The sequence below is a fragment of the Bos grunniens genome, chromosome 19 (genome assembly GCF_055505025.1).
Source record: "Bos grunniens cultivar Pamir isolate PY7600 chromosome 19, Bosgru_T2T1.0, whole genome shotgun sequence".
NCBI lineage: Eukaryota > Metazoa > Chordata > Mammalia > Artiodactyla > Bovidae > Bos > Bos grunniens.
In genome coordinates, this window is record NC_141183.1 from 55618279 (window position 1) to 55640498 (window position 22220).

At 43.6% G+C, this 22220-nt stretch overlaps 1 pseudogene; it reads left to right on the plus strand.

Moving 5' to 3' along the window:
- Window positions 1-22220, plus strand: part of LOC147352749 (eukaryotic translation initiation factor 3 subunit F pseudogene) — a 43068-nt pseudogene that overhangs the window by 16045 nt on the left and 4803 nt on the right.

Sequence of the window (22220 nt, forward strand, 5' to 3'; positions counted from 1 at the left end):
CTCTGTCATCCCCTTCTCCTCCTGCCCTCAATCTTTCCCAGCATCAGGGTTTTTCCAATGAGTGGCTTCTTCGCATCAGGTGGCCAAAATATTGTCACTTCAGCTTCAGCATCAGTCCTTCCAATGACTATTCAGGGTTGCTTTCTTTTAGGTTTGACTGGTTTGATCTCCTTGCTGTCCAAGGGACTCTCAAGAGTCTTCTCCAGACCACAGTTCAAAAAGATCAATTCTCTGGTGCTCAGCCTTCTTTATGGTCCAGCTCTCACATCCATACATGACTATAGGAAAAAAAACATAGCTTTGCCTGTACGGACCTTTGTTGGCAAGGTAATATCTCTGTTTTTTAATATACTGTCTTGGTTTGCCATTGCTTTTCTTCCAAGGAGCAAGTGTCTTTTAATTTTGTGGCTGCAGTCACTGTCTGCAGTGATTTTGGAGCCCAAGAAAATAAAATCTGTCACTGTTTCCATTTTTTCCCCATCTATTTACAGGGGAACCAGATGCCATGATCTTAGTTTTTTGAATGTTGAGTTTTAAGCCAGCTTTTTCACTCTCCTCTTTCACCCTCGTCAAGAGGCTCTTTAGTTCCTCTTCACTTTCTGCCATTAGAGTGGCATTATCTGCATATCTCAGGTTGTTGCTATTTCTCCTGGGAATCTTGATTCCAGCTTATGATTCATCCAGCCTGGCATTTCACATGATTGTACTCTGTATAGAAGTTAAATAAGCAGGGTGACAATATTCAACTTTGACATACTCCTTTCCTAATTTGGAACCAATCTATTGTTCCATGTCCATTTCTAACTATTGCTTCTTGCTATGCATACACGTTTCTCAGGAGACAGGTAAGGTGGTCTGGTATTCCCATCTCTTTAAGAATTTCCCACAGTTTGTTGTGATCCACACAGTCAAAGGCTTTAGTGCAGTCAATGAAGCAGAAGTATACGTTTTTCTGGAATTCTCTTGATTTTTTCCTATGATCCAACAATTTGATCTCTGGTTCCTCTGCCTTTTCTAAATCCAGTTTGTACATCTTAAAGTTCTTGGTCCACATACCACTGAAGCCTAGCTTGAAGGATTTTGAGCATTACCTTGCTAGCATGTGAAATAAATGCAATTGTGTGGTAGTTTGAATATTCTTTGGCATTGCCTTTCTTTGGGATTGGAATGAACACTGACATTTTCCAGTCTTATGACCATTGCTGAGTTTTCCAAATTTGCTGGCATATTGAATACAGCACTTTCACAGCATCATCTCTTAGGATTTGAAATAGCTCACCTGGAATTCCATCACCTCCATTAACTTTGTTTGTAGTGATGCATCCTAAGGCCTGCTTGACTTCGCATTCCAGGATGTCTGGCTCTAGGTGAGTGACCACACCATCGTGGTTATCCCAGTCATTATACCTTCTTTGTATAGTTCTCTGTATATTTTTGCTACCTCTTCTTAATCTCTTCTTCTTTGGTTAGATCCTTGCCATTTCTGTCCTTTATTTGCATGAAATGCTCCCTTGGTATCTCCAATTTTCTTGAAGAGATCTCTAGTCTTTCCTATTGTTTTCCACAATTTCCTTGCATTGTTCACTGAAAAGGCTTTCTTTTCTCTCCTTATATTCTTTGCAGTTGAAGGTGGAGAAGCACTATACAGTCAGTAAAAACAAGATTTGGAGCGGACTGTGGCTCAGATCATGATCTCTTTATTGCAAAATTCAGGCTTAAATTGAAGAAAGTAGGGAAAATCACTAGGCCATTCAGATATGACCTATAATCAGTTATGATTATACATTGGAGGTGATGAACAGATTCAAGGGATTAGATCTGATAGACAGAGTGCCCGAAGAACTACGGACAGAAGTTTGTAACAGTGTATAGGAGGTGGTAACCAAAACCATCCCAAAGAAAGAGAAATGCAAGAAAGCAAAGTGGTTGTCTGAGGAGGCCTTACAATAGCTGAGAAAAGAAGAGAAGCAAAAGGCAAAGGAGAAAGAGAGAGATGGCCAGCTGAATGCAGAGTTTCAGAGAATAGCACCTTCTTAAGTGAACAACAAGCCCCATGTTGTCTTGATGTATTTATTTGTTTACTGAGGGTTTCCCTCAGCCTGTTACAGTTTCTCTGAGTGTAAAGGTCTTATCTGTTTTGTTCATCCAGTACCATTCCTAGTGCTGGCCACAATACAGCCTTGATAAATATCTATTGGATGGGTTTTCTAGTTAGGAACACCACTTAATTATTTTTTCCCCCTGTTGCAAAAGCCACACTTTTCATTGTAAAAAAAGATTAGAAGGTACAGTTTTTTTACAAAATTAAAAACACATTATTGGGTCTTTCCTGTTGGCTAATACTCTGTGCTCCCAAAGCAGGTAGGGCTGGTTTCAATCCCTGGTCAGGGAACTAGATCCCACATGTTGCAACTAAAAGATGCCATGTGTCACGACTAAGACCTGGCACAGCCAAATAGATTGACAGAAAACAAATATTTTCTAAATAACCATGTTATCTCACATTTAGAGGAAGCCACATTAGTCTTCAGAGGTATTCTTCTAGGTGATTTCAATGCATCTCTACCCACATATATAATGGTATATATGTTTCTAAGTCCTTCAACTTTATGGAGTTACAATAGCCAAACAAAACGCCTTGGTCCCCATGCAACAGACAAAGGGAACTCAAGCCTTCTAGAGGGGCTATAATGGGCTTGTCATCCTAGAGCAGTAAGCGTTGTGATGGTGGCCATCAGGGACCAAAGCCTTTGGGGAGGTCCTTGGAAGAGGAGGAAGAGGCAGTTAACATGGAGAACAGCCCCAAGCTGGAGGAAAGGGGGGAACATTTGACTCATACATAATAAATGTGTGTGAAGTGAAAGTCACTTAGTCGAGTCCAACTCTTTGCGACCCTATGGACTGTAGCCCGCCAGGCTCCTCTGTCCATGGGATTCTTCAGGCCAGAATACTGGGGTGGGTTGCCATGCCTTCCTCTAGGGGATCTTCCCAACCCAGGGACTACACCCAGGTCTCCTGCATTGCAGGCAGATTGTTTACCAACTGAGCCACCAGGGAAGCCCAAGAAGAATGGAGTGGGTAGCCTATGCCTTCTCTAGCAGATCTTCCCCACCCAGGAATTGACACAGAATCTCCTGCATTGCAGGTGGATTCTTTACCAGCTGAGCTACAAATAAATGTGTTTGACTTAGTTTATTCTGTCTCAGCCAATTGAGGTTTTTCCAGCGGTCTCAAAACAGCCTTTGTCATTGTTCATCCAATCTGCCCAGCAAGATGCTAAAATGAGGCCAACTGGGTTTCCAGACAACACAGAGGGAACAATTCTCACTACATGAGTTTGACTCCAATCAAACTTAGCCAGGGACTTCCCTGGTGGTCCAGGGATTAAGAATCCACTTGGCAACGCAGAGGATGCGGCTCGATCCCTGGTCGGGGAACTGAGACCCCACATGCTATAAGGCAACTAAGCCTGTGCTGGGCAACAAGAGAAGCCTGCACGCCACAGCTAGAGCCCATGTGCTGTAACGAAGAGCCAGCACAGCAACAGTAACAAAACTGGACCAGACGAGGGGACAGTCTGATGTCCTGGGAACCCCCAGAGCTGTTTAGAATATGTGTGTGGTAAAGCAGAGTTAGGGTATGGGAGCCTCCAGACCGTGTCACGATTAAAACAGATGGACAGTCCCTGGCCAGCTCCTTTGCAAGTTAGTCCACTTTCCCAACAACCCTGCACCTCAGGAGAGGTGTTTTTCACCCCTTTCACAGGGAGGTTAAGTAATTTGCCCAGAGTGACTCAGCGGAAGGGGCAGAGCTGAGGTTGGAACCCAGTCTGTTTGGCCTCAAAACCTGAATTCTTTCTGTGGCTCAGGAAGCTGGATCTACAGGGCTGTCCACGGCACGATCCTGTGTTGTCGTCAGAAATCACGATAACAAATAATGTTTAGTGCATTGTGCACTAAAAACTCTGTAAAGCAGGCACAGTTATTTTCTTGCCTTTGCAGATAAGGAGACTGAGATTGGGAGACTGAATACCTTGCCCAACATCCTACTACTAGCAAACAGCTGAGCTAGGATTCAAACCCAGAGGGTCTGGCTCCAAAACCCACTCCATTTATGCCCCTCCCGCCAGAAACAGGGGCCAGAAGCTGGTAGACATGAACTACCACAGGGCTTTGGGCAGGGCTGGGGTGTGGAGGTGGCTGGGGAGGATGTGACTATACAGATAGTGAAAGCATGAGCTTTGCAGTCAGGCAGTTTCAAGTTCACATCTACCCTCACCTTGGGGGCTTCCAGCATCCCTTCCGCACCCCCAAACAACTCTGGCTGTTGTTTTCCAGGGTGGTGATGCGCATACACAAGAGGAACAAGTAACCTAGCCGGGGGTCTCCTGTCTCCTGCGTCCAGCTGCTCCCTCTTTTCACCCAGGGTCTGCAGACTGCCGACCTCAGCAGCTCCTCAGTGTCTCCTAAAAGGATGCACTCGCCACAACGGGAAACAATGGAAACATTACTGAAGATTTCAGAGCAGAGCCCACGACTCACAGGAAACAATTTCATTTTTCTTTTAATTGAATATTTATTTGGCTGCGTTGGGTCTTAGGTGTGGACCTAGTTAGTTGCCCCAAGCCTTAGTTGCCCCAAGGCATGTGGGATCTTAGTTCCCCAACCAGGGATCAAACCCAAGTCTCCTGCATCGGAAGGCAGATTCTCAACCACTGGGCCACCAGGGAAGTCCCAACAATTGCATTTTTATTCTTCCATATTTCTTTCCAGCCCACAGCCCACTTGTTGATCACTCCTCACCCCAGTCTCCCCACCTCCTCCCCCGCCCCCTCCCCCCCACCACGTTCCCTGCCTGAGGTGGCAGGTAATGGCCCAGGGAGGACTTATCGCTTTTCTGGGTTTTCCCTTCTTCCTCTCCCCTTCTCACCCCCTACACACCCAGATTCCTCTTGCAGCCCCTCTCGCTTGAGTTGGCGAACCACATCCCCTGGGTGCAGCCCTCCAGCCCCGGTGATTTGTTAAAGGCTTTATTCCAAAGAACTGGTGTTCTCCTTCTGCTTGGAATCCCGGTTAACACAGTAGCTCCTCTACCAACCTCCTTCACTGACGCTCTTTCGAAAAAGGAAGGCAGTGGAAAGCCGCTGTGCCTGGGAGGGGAGGGCAGGGGAGGCATTCAGCTGCCTTGGCCTGGGCTGGCCTTTCCCCCATCTCCTCTGTGTGGAAAGGTCACTGGTTTCAAGGGTCTCAGCAAGTCTGTCCTGAGTTCCTATCTTTCCATCTCTGGATTTCTAGCCCATTCTAACAGTGAGAGGGATTTGTCTGCGGTGAAGGTTGCCTAAGGCAGTGGCAGGAATCTCTCAGAGAACAATTACCTTGAAGAGCCCTCCCTGGAGAACATGTTCTTTTGCTTCCAAGTTGGAAAACGCACATGTCATGCCAACGAGTCCAGAGGGCACTTGGAACTTTACCAGCTGAAATGCTAACAGTCCTTAAAGGGAAAGTGAGCAAGGAGCAAGAGCAAACTTCCGGCCTCTGGGACAGCAGGCAGGTGGCTTTTAAAGAAAAAGCCCAAGATAATAACAAGCTGTGTTGCTGGTGGAACACACTGGAATGTGATTCTAAAATCCATCAGTGATTAAAGTTGCATGCCCACTCCTTTTCTTTTCCCCTCCAAGAGATTATAGATTTCACTCCCTAGTTCTACAACCCCTTCCTTTACCCCAGAGGTGAAATGTCTATTTCAGAAAAGACTGATGACATCAGAAACCTCCAAAAGTCCATACATAAATGGGTACTTTGATTTTCTGAAGGTTAATAATCATATAACAGAATGGCTGAGAATGGTGACAGATTTCTTTTTCATGTTATTGGCTTTGAGATGCACTGTGGTTTTGTTTTTTTTTTTTTTTGGAAACAGATTTGTTATCTCTGCTAGGCTTTGCCTAAGACAACACTCCACTTTGCTTTTCACAGGTTAACCCTGATTGGAGTAGTTCAGAGGTGTGCAGACTGGTGAGAAGAAATTGGCTCAGATTAACATTTTGCTTTATATAAACACAAACTGGATACACCCTCTACAGTTTGCTTGAGAGGTGACTGCAAGCAGCCAAAACTTCAACCAGGATGAGTTAGAGAGAAAAAGTAGATCTTGTAGGAACTGGCCAGGCCTATCACACATGGTTTGGCAGCAAGGACCATGAGCCTGGGGAGATCCAGAGATCCAGACCTCTGGCCTGGAGAGAATTCTTTATACCAGAGGACATCCAGTGACGCCATGTCATTGCTGATGATGTTTCGTTCTGGAGAGGCTGCTCTTTGCTTTTGAATCTGATCCTGTTTTTGACTGCTGACAAATTCCATTGGCAGGAAAGAGCAAGGGCCAGGATTGCTTCTAAACATCTCAGCAAAATATTTCACTCCCTTTGTTGCTTCCAGAAATGAGTCCCTTTTTTTGATGATCAACAACAAAATCCCTGATTCCCCATTCCCAACATATCATAGATCTGAGCCCCCAAGTATCTGTGTTTTCACCAAAATGCATTCTAACACAACTTTCTTTTGACTTGGCATTTTGCTTCTCTTTTTTCAGATCGACGTTGTTTCAAAATATTTTCTCAGGGATTTCTTTTTCCCAGCTCAGAGGAAAACAGGGCTAGACTTGGGCTTTAGCAAATTAAAGCAGGTTATTCTTCTCAGAGGAGAGTTAAATGTGTTCCCAGAGAAATGCCAAATGCCACTTTATTTTTGGTTGCTGTTCTCTCAAGAGGGCCTTTTAATAGTTCTTAGAGTAGGGATGGTAATCTCTGGAAACAAGATAAATTGGGAGATATTCATCATTCTCCTACTCCTTTCTTTTCTTTTATACTTGAGGCAACTAAATTGGAAGTTGGATGTCATGAATTCCATAGTCTTACTTGGAATTTCCTCCTATTGACACTGAGGTTTTCTTTTTTGTTAGAATCAGGAATATTTAAACCAAACCTCATAACATGGTCTCAAAGTACACTTGAAATGCTTTTTCCCATGGCAGTAACTCTTCCCTTCTCTGGGCTGGTAAAAAAGCATCTGTAACACTGTTGTTTCCAGTTTCTAAAACCACACTGTGTTTGAATTAGGTTTGGCTGTTCTGGTAGAAATCCCAAACCACCAGCGGCTTGCAATGAACTTTCTCTCTCCTGTGCAAAGAGAGGAGAAACAGTGGAAAAGGGGGGTCCACTCTTCAAAGTTCTCAGTGACCCTGGCCTTTTCCAGCTTGTCACCCCACCAAGCCTAGGCTCTTGTCCTTATGTTCATTACCCCAAATGATTGTACCCATATTACTAGCCTGCAAAGTTAAAAAAAAAGAGTTAAAATAGGGCAAAAGGCACCCATTGAAGAAGGTTTCCAGCTACTGCCAAGAGAATGTGTGTGTGTGTACGGGGTAAGTCAGAGTCATATCTGACCCTATGAACTGTAGCCCACCAGTCTCCTTTGACCGTGAGATTCTCCAGGCAAGAACACTGGAGTGGCTTGCCGTGCCCTACTCCAGGGTATCTTCCCGACCCCGGGATTGAACCTGAGTTTCCTGTGGCTAGCTCCGGCATTGCAAGTGGATTCTTTATCACTGGGCCACCAGCAAAGCCCAAGAGACTCTTGTGCTGCTTATATCCCACTGGTCAGAATGTCATCACTTAGCTCCAAGGGGGGTTGGAAAGTATAGTCTTTCTTTTTCCTGAATAGCTGCATGCACAGTTAAAAATTGTATTTCTAGGGGAATTTCCTGGTGGTCCAGTGGTGATCATTCTGGGCTTTCACTGCCCAGGCTCTGGGTTTAATTCCTGGTTGAGGAGCTAAGAGCCCACGAGCCATGCGGTGCAGCCCTCCCTCCCCACCAAAAAAACCTTCAATTACATTTCTGTGACATACACTCTAAGTCCTATGTTCTTAAATTTAATGTTTCTTATCAATTTTATCTGGAATTTGAATCACCTTTTGAGATAATGATATGAGACGGTATAAAATCAGTATTAGAAATGCCCTATTTTGTAATATTCACACTCTTTTAGCAGTAATTTTGCTTTTGGTAGTCCCTCACACTAAGTAATTAACTCAAAATTTCAGAAAAGATTTTAAACGAAAATAATACTCATTGCATAGTTATATATAATCACACATAATAAAAGGAATCAGAATGCCAAAATATGAGAGATTGATCAAATAAACCATGCAACATGTCCTTAAGGAAATATTATGCATCTTAAAAAAATTATGTTTACAGGGAATTCCCCTGTGGTCCAGTGGTGAAGACCTGGTGTTTTCACTACTGGGGCCCAGGTTCAATTTCTGGTCAGGGAAATAAGTGAACCACATGCTGTGCAAAAAAAAAAGTTTACAATGAGTTCATACTAACTTAGAAAACTGCTTACCCTGTTAAATAAAAATATAGAGATGTAGACTTGCAGTACAGTTACAACTAACCTATATATAAAAAAGAAACAGAAAACAAGCAAACAAAAATCAAACATTAAAATCCAAACCCCAGTGGCTTTTTAGTTAATGAGAATTTTAATGACTGTTTTTCCTGCATTTCTTTATTTTCCAATTTTTCTTACTTTTTAATATTATATTAGAAGTAATAAATCCATCCTATTCTTTCATCTCTCTTGGTACCTACATTCTACCCATCTCATCAAGCTCAGTTTAATTCTTCCTCCTACACAAAAGCTTTTCCTGGTCACTCCCTGTCTCTTTTGTGTTACTATTATTACCACTTAAAATGGACAGCCAGCTTTTTTGACTCACCATCATCAAGGGGAATTCTCTGCTGGAAGAGCTGGGGTCTCAAGGGGGCTAGATGTCCCCTCTCCCTGCTCCTTGGCAGATATGATGCACTGCTATGGTCCAGGCACACTAATCAGATGACACAAAGCATGGGATATGCTTTAAAATAGTTCATTTCAGGGGATGGAGGCTAAAATAGGTGAAATAAATTTGTTCGTGAGTTGATAATTGTTGGAAAAGAGTGATAGATGCATGGTGATTCGTTATATCATTGCCTCTACTTTTGTTTGAAATTTTCCATTTAAAAAATATATATACTTAGAATTTGCTCCACGTTCTAAAACTGGCCAGTTATGCAATTTCAACAGTTCATTTAATTAGGGTTTTAACAACCGGGAACAAGGCCATCAGTAAATTTTAAGGCAGGAGGCAAGTGTTATCACCTGCCTCAGTAAGGGCTGTTTCAATTGTAAGTGAAGGAAAATCTGATTCAAAATGGTTTAAACAATTTATTGGATCCCATATATGAGAAGTTGGAAAACACTTCTCACTTCAGCTTGTTAACCTAAAACAATAAACAGCCAGTAATTTTTATCAGCAAAAAAACAGGTGTATTTGGGGGCAGCAAAAATTATAGTTTGTGACATGCAGTTATGGAAAACCACATGCAAGTCCCAGTAAAGCAGAAGAGAAGAAAACTTTTATAAAGGAGAAGGGGAAGTTGAGAGGAACTATTATAAAAGTCCATTAGAGGAAAACTGGGAGTTTTCTAGAATAGAGGGTTTTCATTGGCTGAGTTGTGACAGTCTCTCATTGGCTGAGATGTTACCAGATAGTTCAGTTCCGTCACTCAGTCATGTTCAACTCTTTGCGACCCAATGAACTGCAGCACGCGAGGCTTCCCTGTCCATCACCAACTCCCGGAGCCTACTCAAACTCATGTCCATCAAGTCGGTGATGCCATCAACTATCTTATCCTCTGTCGTCCCCTTCTCCTCCTGCCTTCAATCTGTCCCAGCATCAGGGTCCTTTCCAATGAGTCAGCTCTTTGCATCACGTGGCCAAAGGACTGGAGTTTCAGCTTCAGCATCAGTCCTTCCAATGAACATTCAGGACTGATTTCCTTTAGGATGGACTGGTTGGATCTCCTTGCAGTCCAAGGGACTCTCAAGCGTCTTCTCCAACACCATTCAAAAGCATCAATTCTTTGGTGCTCAGTTTTCTTTATAGTCCAACTCTCACATCCATACATGATGACTGGAAAAACCATAGCTTTGACTACACAAATCTTTGTTGGCAAAGTAATGTCTCTGCTTTTTGATATGCTGGCTAGGCTGGTCATAACTTTTCTTCCAAGGAGCAAGTGTCTTTTAATTTCATGGCTGTAGTCACCATCTGCAGTGATTTTGGAGCCCCCCAAAATAAGGTCTGTGCAGCCTACGACTGTGGGCAAGAATCCCTTATAAGAAATGGAGTAGCCATCATAGTCAACAAAAGAGTCCAAAATGCAGTACTTGGACACAATCTCAAAAACAACCGAATGATCTCTGTTCGTTTCCAAGGCAAACCATTCAATATCACAGTAATCCAAGTCTATGCCCCTACCAGTAATGCTGAAGAAACCGAAGTTGAATGGTTCTTTGCAGACCTACAAGACCTTCTAGAACTAACACCCAAAAAAGATGTCCTTTTCATTATAGGAGACTGGAATGCAAAAGTAGGAAGTCAAGAAACACTTGGAGTAACAGGCAAGTTTGGCCTTGGAGTACAGAATGAAGCAGGGCAAAGGCTAGCAGAGTTTTGTCAAGAGAATGCACTGGTCATAATAAACACTCTCTCTTCCAACAACACAAGAGAAGACTCTACACATGGACATCACCAGATGGTCAATACTGAAATCAGATTGATTATATGCTTTGCGGCCAAAGATGGCGAAGCTCCATACAGTCAGCAAAAACAAGACCGGGAGCTGACTGTGGCTCAGATCATGAACTCCTTATTGCCAAATTCAGACTTAAATTGAAAAAAGTAGGGAAAACCACTAGACCATTCAGGTATGACCTAAATCAAATCCCTTATGATAATACAGTGGAAGTGACAAATAGATTCAAGGGATTAGATCTGATAGACAGAGTCCCTGAAGAACTACGGATGAAGGTTCATGACATTGTACAGGAGACAGGGAGCAAGACCATCCCCAAGAAAAAGAAATGCAAACAGGCAAAATGGCTGTCTGAGGAGGCCTTACAAATAGCTGAGAAAAGAAGAGAAATGAAAGGCAAAGGAGAAAAGGAAAGATATACCCATTTGAATGCAGAGTTCCAAAGAATAGCAAGGAGAGATAAGAAAGCCTTCCTCAGTGATCAATGCAAAGAAATAAAGGAAAACAATAGAATGGGAAAGACTAAAGATCTCTTCAAGAAAATTAGAGACACCAAGGGAATATTTCATACAAATATGGGTACAATAAAGGAAAGAAAAAGATATTAAGAAGAGGTGGCAAGAATACACAGAAGAACTGTACAGAAAAGATCTTCACGACCAAGATAATCACGATGGTGTGATCACTCAGCTAGAGCCAGACATCCTGGAATGTGAAGTCAAGTGGGCCTTAGGAAGCATCACTACGAACAAAGCTAGTGGAGGGGATGGAATTCCAGTTGTGCTGTTTCAAATCCTGAAAGATGATGCTGTTAAAGTGCTGCACTCAATATGCCAGCAAATTTGGAAAACTCAGCAGGAGCTACAGGTCTGGAAAAAGTCAGTTTTCATTCCAATCCCAAAGAAAGGAAATGCCAAAAAATGTTTAAACTACTGCACAATTGCACTCATCTCACACAGTAGTAAAGTAATGCTCAAAATTCTCCAAACCAGGGTTCAATAGTACGTGAACTGTGAACGTCCAGATGTTCAAGCTGGATTTAGAAAAGGCAGAGGAACCAGAGAGCAAATTGCCAGCATCTGTTGGATCACCGAAAAAGCAAGAGAGTTCCAGAGAAACATCTATTTCTTGCTTATTGACTACGTCAAAGCCTTTGACTGTGTGGATCACAACAAATTGTGGAAAATTCTTAAAGAGATGGGAATACCAGGCCACCGGACCTGCCTCCTGAGAAATCTGTATGCAGGTCAGGAAGCAACAGTTAGAACTGGACATGGAACAACAGACTGGTTCCAAATAGGGAAAGGAGTACGTCAAGGCTGTATATTGTTACCAAGCAAGGAGAATCATTTTTCTTCTTTCTGCAGGTGGTAAAGCAGAGTTACTTCCTGCTGGAGGTTCAAGACACCTCTCGCCTGTTGGGATCTGAATTGTTTGCGCATGTACTCATACTCATTCGCTCAGTGGTGTCTGACTCTTTGCAACCCCACAGACTGTAGCCGTTCTGACACCTCTGTTCACAGGATTTCCCAGGTAAGAATCCTGGAGTGGGTTGCCATTTCCTACCCCATGAGATCTCCTGTTTCTGCTCTCCTGACTCATTTTCGTAGGGTTTCCCTTTATTAGGTTTCACAAGGTACTCTTTGACCCAGGGCTCAAACGTGCCATTGCACTGGCGCACTGCATCTGCTCTTGGCTCTGCCTTCTGCCAAGCTGGCTTTATCCCTGGACTTCACACGGTGCTTCCTCAGGCTCACACCTGCTCTGGTTCAAGTCCAGCAAAAACAAGAGAGCAGCAGCTGCTGTGGCCACCCACTCTCCCATAAATACACACACTCACACACACTATATTACATTCATTTCTGTATCCCACCATCACCCAACACCGTCCATGTGCGTGAAAGGGGTTCCACAAACACTTTTAAATGTTTTATTGAACGGAAAACTTTTTGCCAGTGTACAACTTCATGGCCAGCCAGGCAGACTTGGAAAAGGAATTTTGTGACACCATGGAGAGAAATTTCTTTAGACTATTCTGATGACCAATGTCTGATAATCCCATGGCAGGTAATACCATTTGCCAGGCTTCCCAAGAGATATGTCTTTCCAAAAAAAAAAAAGAAAATCCTCTTTCTGTGGAATGATTGACAATAACAACAGCTAGTGTTGACTGAGGACTTACTGTATTATACAGTATTATGATGATTTCTTCATCATAATAACCCTATTATTATGTTAACCTCATTTTACAAATAAGGACGTTGAACCACAGAACAATTAAGTCAATGGCTGTTGATCACCTGGCTAGTAGTGACATGAGCCAGGATTGAATTCTGGTGACAGAGCTTGTTCTTTTACCTACTTTGCTTCTTGGTCTTGCCAATACTTCTAAGCACTCTTTTGAACATTCTCCCTTGCAAGTCAGCCTCCAGTATCCGGCAGTTAGTGTTACAAGTTCTCACAGGAGTCTTCCTAAGCCCTCCTCTTACAGTCTAGACCTGCTGCTGCTGCTGCTAAGTCGCTTCAGTCGTGTCCGACTCAGTGCGACTCCATAGACGGCAGCCCACCAGGCTCCCCCGTCCCTGGGATTCTCCAGGCAAGAACACTGGAGTGGGCTGCCATTTCCTTCTCCAGTGCATGAAAGTGAAAAGTGAAAGTGAAGTCGCTCAGTTGTGTCCGACTCTTTGCAACCCCATGGACTGCAGCCTACCAGGCTCCTCCGTCCATGGGATTTTCCAGGCAAGAGTACTGGAGTGGGGTGCCATTGCCTTCTCTGAGTCTAGACCTACTCCTGTGCAATTGCATTAAGACCCTTGGGTTCAGTTGCCATCAGTATCAGGACCGCATTTGCCTGTATATCGTTGACCTGTACCACAGATGTGGAACCCACAGGTGTGTGGAGGGCCAGCTTTGTATGATCTATCCTTGGATTTTGGTGTCCTTGTGGGCAGGGTCCTGGAACTGTTAGGGGAACCTAACAGTGACTGAAACTGCCTGCTCTGGCCACTTGTGTGAGTTGTTTTACAACAGGAGGTCCTGCAAGGAATGCAGAACTAACAAGCTACCACCAATCAGAAGAATTTGGTCGAGGTCAAAAGGAGACATGAGACTCCAGTCCAGATGTCCTACCAACCCCCCAGACTTCTTACTGGAGTCCACCTTGGGTGAGTGAAGCGCACCATCAGGAAGGACTCTGAGTCAGAATGATTGGCCAGAGACAGCCGGGAGACCAACCGCATTATCATAAGACCTGAGACTGCGAGCCACGCGCTGGAGTTCTCCTGGGTTCCCTTCCCCAGCTACCGTCCATCCAGGCACCCCTTCCCAACAAAGTCCCTTGCTTTGTCAGCCTGTGTCTCCTTAGACAATTGATTTCTAAGTGTTGGACAAGAATTTGCTCTCAGGCCCTGGAAGGGGTCCTCTTTCCTGCAACAGAACTAATTCCCCACGGATACAGAGGGACAACTGTACAGCCGAAAAAGTGACTGTACTAGCTCAACCAAAGAGGGGCTTGTTTTCTAGTAAGATTAAAAATACACGATCTGGGGCTGGCACAGCAGCCTGCCAAGTCATCAGCGTCCAAGGGGCCCTTGATTGTTCCCCGCTACCACACTCACATGTAGCTTTCATTTGCAAGCTCTTTTTGCCTTAAATAACAAGATAGATGCTCTGTCCCCAGCTTCAAATCCATATCCCAAAGCAGGTATATGGGGGAATGACAAAAATGCACGAAAGTCCAATCTATCACTTTGTATAAAGTTTCCTGAAACTCTTACCTGGCTACTTCTGTTTACCTGTCATTGGTCAGAACTGGTCATTTCCAGCAACCAGGAAGTCAGAGAAAGTATCTTTTACCTGGGACATGGTGTCCTGATCAAAGTTAAGACTCTGATAGAATGAAGAAATTTTATATATATGCACACACAGTGGAATACCGTTTAGCCAAGAGAAAGAAGGAAATTCAGCCATTTGCAACAACACGGATGGAGCCTGTGGGCTTCGTGCTAAGGGAGACAAGCCAGACAGACAAAGAAAAACAGTGAGTGGTGTCACTTGGTGGAACCTAAGAAGGTGACCTCATGAAAAACAGAGCAGAATGGTGGTTACCAGGGGCTGCGGGTGGGAGGAGCCGAGTGGATGGGGGAACTGGGAAGATGTTTAAGGGTGCAAATTCGCAACTAGTAAATATGTTCTGGAGATCTAACGCACAGCAAGTAATTATCATCAACAATGCTGTACTGTAAACTTCAAAGTTATTAGGAGATTAAATTTTAATAGTTCTCGTCACAAAAAAGAAATGACAATTAGGTAACATGATAGAGGTGTTAGCAAATACTACGGTAGTAATCATATTGCAACATACAAATTATCAAAATAACACACTGCATACCTTACACAGGTCATAGGTCAATTACATCTCAACTGGGGAGAAAAAGAGAAATTATATTGGGGAGCCAGTTTATATGCCATTTATGTGTCACTGATCCCAAATGTATAATTCTATCTCAACCCCTGCAAAACTGAAGTTGAGTTTATGCTGAACGCTCTTCCCTGTTGCAATAGTATTACTGAATAAAATCTATCCTCACCACTTTAGCTAGTATTCAGCTTTGTTTATCTTTGATATCGTCTGTTGTTCAGGCACACATTCCCTGCCCTTTTTTTTTTTTTGCAGGATCCTTTTGATCCTCAAATGTCCTTTATTTTCCATTGCAAAATCAAAGACTGTGGTTTCCTAATGTTTCTTAAGTAGGCTTCGGGCCCTTAGGTTGGAAAATCAAAAGTTAACTATTTCTTTCGGCCCGCATCCCTGTTTTAACAACTGCAATTCTTCCTATGACATTTAAGATGTCTCTGGACCAGTAGAGAAGAAAACCATAAAGATGAATATTTCAAAATATTATCTTGCTGTAGGTACAGAATGCTTGTGGCCATAAATATAAAGAGAAGCCAATAAGAGATGAATGACATAAACTATTATATATCAATTTCATAGAAGTGCTATGAACAAATAAATTACATAAATTATATAAATAAAGGAAAGTTTATTGTTGTTGTTTACTTACTGTTACTGGTTTATTATTCCCTGGAGAAGGAAATGGCTACCCACTACAGTATTCTTGCCTGGAGAACGCCATGGACAGAGGAACCTGGCGGGCTACAGAACATAGGGTCACAGTCAGGACATGACTGAGCAACTAACACTTTCACTTTCAGATGGAAAACATGCACAGGGCAAGGCGGGGTTGAAGGGCACAGACCTTCCACGTCCGCTCCGGGTGCATCAGCCTCTCAGCACCATGATGTGGTCACCAGTCTGAAAGCTCTTAGGATCCTGTTGTATGCGGGTTTTGTGCAGGTTTCATTACACAGGCATAGGTCTTTTTTTTTTTTTTTTTAAGGCATAGGTCTTTGCCCACAAATAGGGGAAACTCGAAACACAGGGGCTTATATTACCGTTCGATTCTCCCACCACTGCTAGGAAGACAGCACGCAGTCCAGCTCACCTTGCTGACTTGTTCTTGTCTTCTTTGATCAGGGGCTTCTCTGGTGGCTCCACTGGTAAAGAATCCACCTGCAATCTGGGAGACCTGGGTTCAATCCCTGGGTTGGGAAGATCCCCTAGAGAAGGGAATGGCTACCCACTCCGGTATTCTGGCCTGGAAAATTCCATGGACTACAGTCCATGGGGTCACAAAAAGTCAGACACGATTGAGCAACTTTCACTTCACACCACTCTGATCAAAGAAGATCAGAGCGGTGGCCTTCCAAACATGATGCTATCTGTTCACCTTATGACTGTGATTCATAAACTAAGCAACTTTTTGTTGGTCAGTTGAGAATGGTTTACAAGGCATTTACAGGGCACTGTCCAAGTAATGGCAGAATCTGGCAGCTCCTCATACAGTTTCAAAGTCAGTGCTAGGGGAGAAGAGGCTCCTTGCTTGTGAGTCCTTGCTTTCCATTGATAGCATGATGCTGTATAAACCATTTCACTTTCAGTTCAGTTCAGTCACTCAGTCGTGTCCAACTCTTTGTGACCCCATGAATCACAGCACGCCAGGCCTCCCTGTCCATCACCAACTCCCAGAGTTCACTTAAACTCATGTCCATCGAGTCTGTGATGCCATCCAGCCATCTCATCCTCTGTTGTCCCCTTCTCCTCCTGCCCGCAATCCCTCCCAGCATCAGGGTCTTTTCCAATGAGTCAGTTCTTCGCATCAGGTGGCCAAAGTATTGGAGTTTTAGCTTCAGTATCAGTCCTTCCAATGAACACCCAGGACTGATCTCCTTTAGAATGGACTGGTTGGATCTCCTTGTAGTCCAAGGGACTCTCAAGAGTCTTCTCCAACACCACAGTTCAAAAGGATCAATTCTTCGGCACTCAGCTTTCTTCACAGTCCAACACTCACATCCATACATGACTAGATGGACCTTTGTTGGCAAAGTAATGTCTCTGCTTTTCAATATGCTATCTAGGTTGGTCATAACTTTCCTTTCAAGGAGTAAGCATCTTTTAATTTCATGGCTGCAGTCACCATCTGCAGTGATTTTGGAGCCCAAAAAAATAAAGTCTGACACTCTTTCCACTGTTTCCCCATCTCCCATGAAGTAATGGGACCAGATGCTATGATCTTAGTTTTCTGAATGTTGAGCTTTAAGCCAACTTTTTCACTCTCCTCTTTCACTTTCATCAAGAGGCTTTTTAGTTCCTCTTCACTTTCTGCCATATGGGTGGTGTCATCTGCATATCTGAGGTTATTGATATTTCTCCCGGCAGTCTTGATTCCAGCTTGTGTTTCTTCCAGCCCAGCATTTCTCATGATGTACTCTGCATATAAGTTAAATAAGCAGGGTGACAGTATACAGTCTTGACATACTCCTTTTCCTATTTGGAACCAGTCTGTTGTTCCATGTTCAGTTCTAACTGTTGCTTCCTGACCTGCATACAGGTTTCTCAAGAGGCAGGTCAGGTGGTCTGGTACTCCCATCTCCTTCAGAATTTTCCACAGTTTATTGTGATCCACACAGTCAAATGGAAAAAACCATTTCATTTTAGTCTATTTTAATTGTAGTATAGTTGATTTTTTAAAATATCCATTTTATTATGGAACTCTTCTGGGCAATGCCCTCCCTGACAGTATTTTTCTGATGTCATCCAAGACATCATAGGCATTTCAGGTATCCAGATGTTTTCCTATCCTTGAATCTTATGGGCAGTTTTGATTAATGTCTGATAGCCAGCTAGTATTGCCCCTCAGATGGAAATTCATTAAAATCCTAGTGCGTAGCCCTGGGAGGTGCTCACAGGCTTTTGCAATAAGTCCCAGTCTGTGCCACACACAGCTACTGCATAGAGAATTTGTCCACGTCAGGACTCCAGTCTGTACTCTATACTGTTTGAGCTCAGGCAGTCTTATTGGTTCCAATTTAGCACATCCAATTAATACTGCCTGAAGGGTCAACTTACGCACTTTCTGTTTTCAGAAACAGTTCCCTAGTCAGACACAGTATCCAGCCCCATAATCATTCAGATAAAAAGGATGCAACCACTTCAAATATACAAATTTTCATCTCAACTTTCACGTTAACCCCATCAATCCTCACATCTCTAACTGTAGGTAAGGGAGGCGGTCCCCACTCAGACATGATATCCATCCCTCAGAACGGTCATGTAAAGAAGACACACTCTTTTCACATAAAGTCCACGTCAGCCTTACAATTTTCACCCAAATCTTCATCTTCATCCTATCAGCCCACTTATCACTGTATTCTCTCCATCTCACTGAAGCCTGCCTCAGGCTTCACTGATACATTTTGGTACCACAGAGCATGGGGCTTCCATGTCAATGAGTCCTAGGGTTTTCTTCTTCATTCCCTTATTTCACCCACTCAAGTACATAAAGTGTTGGGTCCCCTTTGCTGCAAGGGGATGAGCCTGGGGACTCTGGCCTTTTTCAGGTGTGTTAAAGAAAAAAATTCAGCCGAGTAAAATTTAAAGATCTTACTGGCTTTATTCAGAAATCCATAAATTGGGGAGCATCAATCTAGCAATATATAGGAGCTTCAAACAGCTGTACAAGGCAAGAATTATAGGCAGAAGGGAGCAGGAAGAAGGAAGTTACACTGGGCATTTGCAGACTGGTTAAGGCAGGGTTTCTTTCCTTGCATGGAGGAAAGGGAAGTCTTAGAAGCGCTGGGCCAGGTAACTTGCGCTGAGCGGCCAAAAGCTGACAGTCTGCCTAGGTTCTTCTTTCCTGGGAGAGCCCAGCATAAACACTCAGTGCAGTTTTGGTTTGCTGACAAGTGGCTTAGCATGAATGACTCCATCTTGGCCCTAATCTGCTTACTTTAACAGCCTTTATCCTGGTTCACTGCCTAGCTATTGCCCCATCCCAGGTCAGGTTTCTCATTGCAATTCTTTGTATGCCAGCTTCATAAATTAAAAAAAAAAAAAAAGCTCTTCAAACTGAAAGTAAATAGAAGGAACTTATTTGGGTCCCACCAGGGGGTCCCTTTTGGACTTATTTGGAGCCCACCGGGGGGTGGGGGGTTCCCTTTTGTCCACCCAACCTTCAATCCTGCTGTATTAAGACTTTTGTTTCCATCCAATCGATGTTCAGTTTAATTTATCTCATTTCTAAAGACTTCCACCCTGCTGGGTTGTGTTCCTTGACCCTCCCCCAACTTCAACATTTCCACATTCGCTTGTTCATTAACCTGGTGTTTTTATTAGCAACTGCAAAGCCCATGACGAGAAGCTGAGACAGCAGATTCAAATAGGCTTCTGGGATTATTGCTGATTTTGCAGCAGTAAAGTTACAAATGGTGCCCAGTGAAATAGGGCACCCCCCTTCAGTTCAGTTCAGTTAAGTTCAGTCTCTCAGTCGTGTCCAACTCTTTACGACCCCATGAATTGCAGCACACCAGGCCTCCCTGTCCATCACCAACTCCCGGAGTTCACTAAACTCACGTCCATCAAGTCGGTGATGCCATCCAGCCATCTCATCCCCTGTTGTCCCCTTCTCCTCCTGCTTCCAACCCCTCCCAGCATCAGAGTCTTTTCCAATGAGTCAGCTCTTCGCATGAGGTGGCCAAAGTACTGGAGTTTCAGCTTTAGCATCATTCCTTCCAAAGAACACCCAGGGCTGATCTCCTTCAGAATGGACTGGTTGGATCTCCTTGCACCCCACCCCACCTTGGAGAAGGCAATGGCACCCCACTCCAGTACTCTTGCCTGGAAAATCCCATGGATGGAGGAGCCTGGTAGGCTGCAGTCCGTGGGGTCGCTAAGAGTCAGACACAACTGAGCGACTTCACTTTCACTTTTCACTTTCACGTATTGGAGAAGGAAATGGCAGCCCACTCCAGTGTTCTTGCCTGGAGAATCCCAGGGACGGGGGAGCCTGGTGGGCTGCCGTCTATGGGGTCGCACAGAGTCGGACACGACTGAAGCGACTTAGCAGCAGCAGCACCCCCCTTAACCATGGCTTTTATCATGACCTGGGTAACAGGTTGAAAATTAATAAACAGAACCCTCATTTAAAATGGAGTCAGGAGGCCAGAAGGGGGAGCTGTCAGGCACTAGCACCTGAAGTCAATTGTAGGCCCTATAGGAAGAGATATTACCCTTGTCTATCCAACGGGAAAAAGGTTAATACTTTACACCAAGCGAGAGGAGGAAGAATCTCTCCTTGCCCAGCAACAGCCCAGTCAATGAGAGCTTGTCATAACTCAGCCAATGAAAAGCCTCTATATTTGGAACTTCCATGTTCCTCCAATGGGCTCTTTTTTTTGTTTTTAAATCCCTGATGGTCAAGTCTTTTGTTTATTGATTTTTGGCTGTGCTGGGGTCTGTGTTGCTGCGTGGGGACTTTCTCTGCTTGGGGCTAGCAGGGGCTACTCTTCGCTGTTTGTTGAGGCAGGTGGGGTTTCTCTTCGCAGTGGCTTCTCTGGTTGCAGAGCAGAGGCTCAGTAGCTGTGGTGCGTGGGCTTGGTGCCACTTGCCCTGTGGAGTCTTCCTGGAGCAGGGATCGAATTTGTGTCCCCTGCATCGGCAGGCAGAGTCTCAACCACTGGACCACCAGGCAAGTCCACCAATGGACTCTATCTGCAACAGCTGTTCCCAACTCCCCCTTTTCCTGTATTAAAAAAAAAAAATTTTTTTTTCTTTTTCTCAAGACTTGGTGCTTCATCAAGGATTTTATGTCCAGAATTGAAGTTCTTTGGTGTTCCCAAATAAACCCATTTTTCTGCTGTCTTATTGTTTTATATTAACATGGGCATATTCAGCAGGTGAACATACCAGTTATCATAAAGCCAGTCCCACACAGCTTGCATCAGAACATACGAGCTGCCTCATGTGTGATGTTCATTTGGAATTTATAGGGAGAGTCAGATAGCCTCCCTTCTCAGGGTAGACAGAATTTATGTTGGCTTTCATTCACCAGACTGTTTCCTTGGGAATAACCTACAACATGTCTGGATCTTGTGTAGCCATCTGTGATTGTTCCATAGTGAGCTGTAGGTCCTACATCAACCTAAACATTCTCTTCCACTTTGCAACCTTCAAAACCAAAGACAGTGCCCCTAAATTATTCTCGTAATCCATTCTACTAATGGTTCTACAGGGAGCTGATACACCAATCCACAAAATAAGGCAGATTCTTCATTCTATACCCTCTTGGTTCAATAGTTTCTTGATTTTGCCCTCCTCCAATGTGGACCACCTCCATGGTGACCAGAGGTATTAGAGTTGCTCTGTTTCCCCACATAATCGATCCTTCCTTTTGGGAGTAGCTTTGAGTCTAGAGGCTGAACCTCAGACTGATAGATATCTGAGTTTGGTTCAGCATCAAGTTCTGATTCAGCACTCTTTTAATTTCATTTTAGTCTTTACAGGTAGTAATAACCAAAGGACTGTGTATTTGACTTTTTTTTTCTTATTAGTTTGTATTTCCTGTGTATCTACTGGACCAACTCCCCATGAATTATTAACTTTTACTGTTAGTATCAATAACTTATGCTAGCACAGCAGCTGCTCCATACTGTGGGTGAGCATGTGACCACCAGGGATTAAATGTTCCTCATACCCAATTCTTTCATTTTTCCCTCTTCCCAAACCATGTTTCACTGAGCAAAGACTGTTTTAGCAAATATCATATTTTCTTCATACAATGAAAGAAGTGATTTAACTCATAATACTTCTCATACCAAATGTGTGGGTTTCTTTTCCTCACCAACAACCAATTCTGTTTCTCTAACACCAATTAGGTGTCTTACAATTCAACATAATTCTGACACTAACCACCTGAGTTAGCATCAGAAACCACAGGTTTAAGGGTTTAGTCCCATAATTCAGACATTAGTTACAAATGGGTGGTCAGGGTACCCACAATTCTATCTAAATTGTCTACAAATGGGGGGGTTCCTACAAATACCTCTCTAAGTTTCAATAATTCACTAGAACAACTCAGGAAACAACATTCTTACTATTACTGGTTTATTACAAAGGATACCACTCAAGGACAGACAAACAGAAGACATGCATAGGGCACAGTATGGGGTGAGAGAGG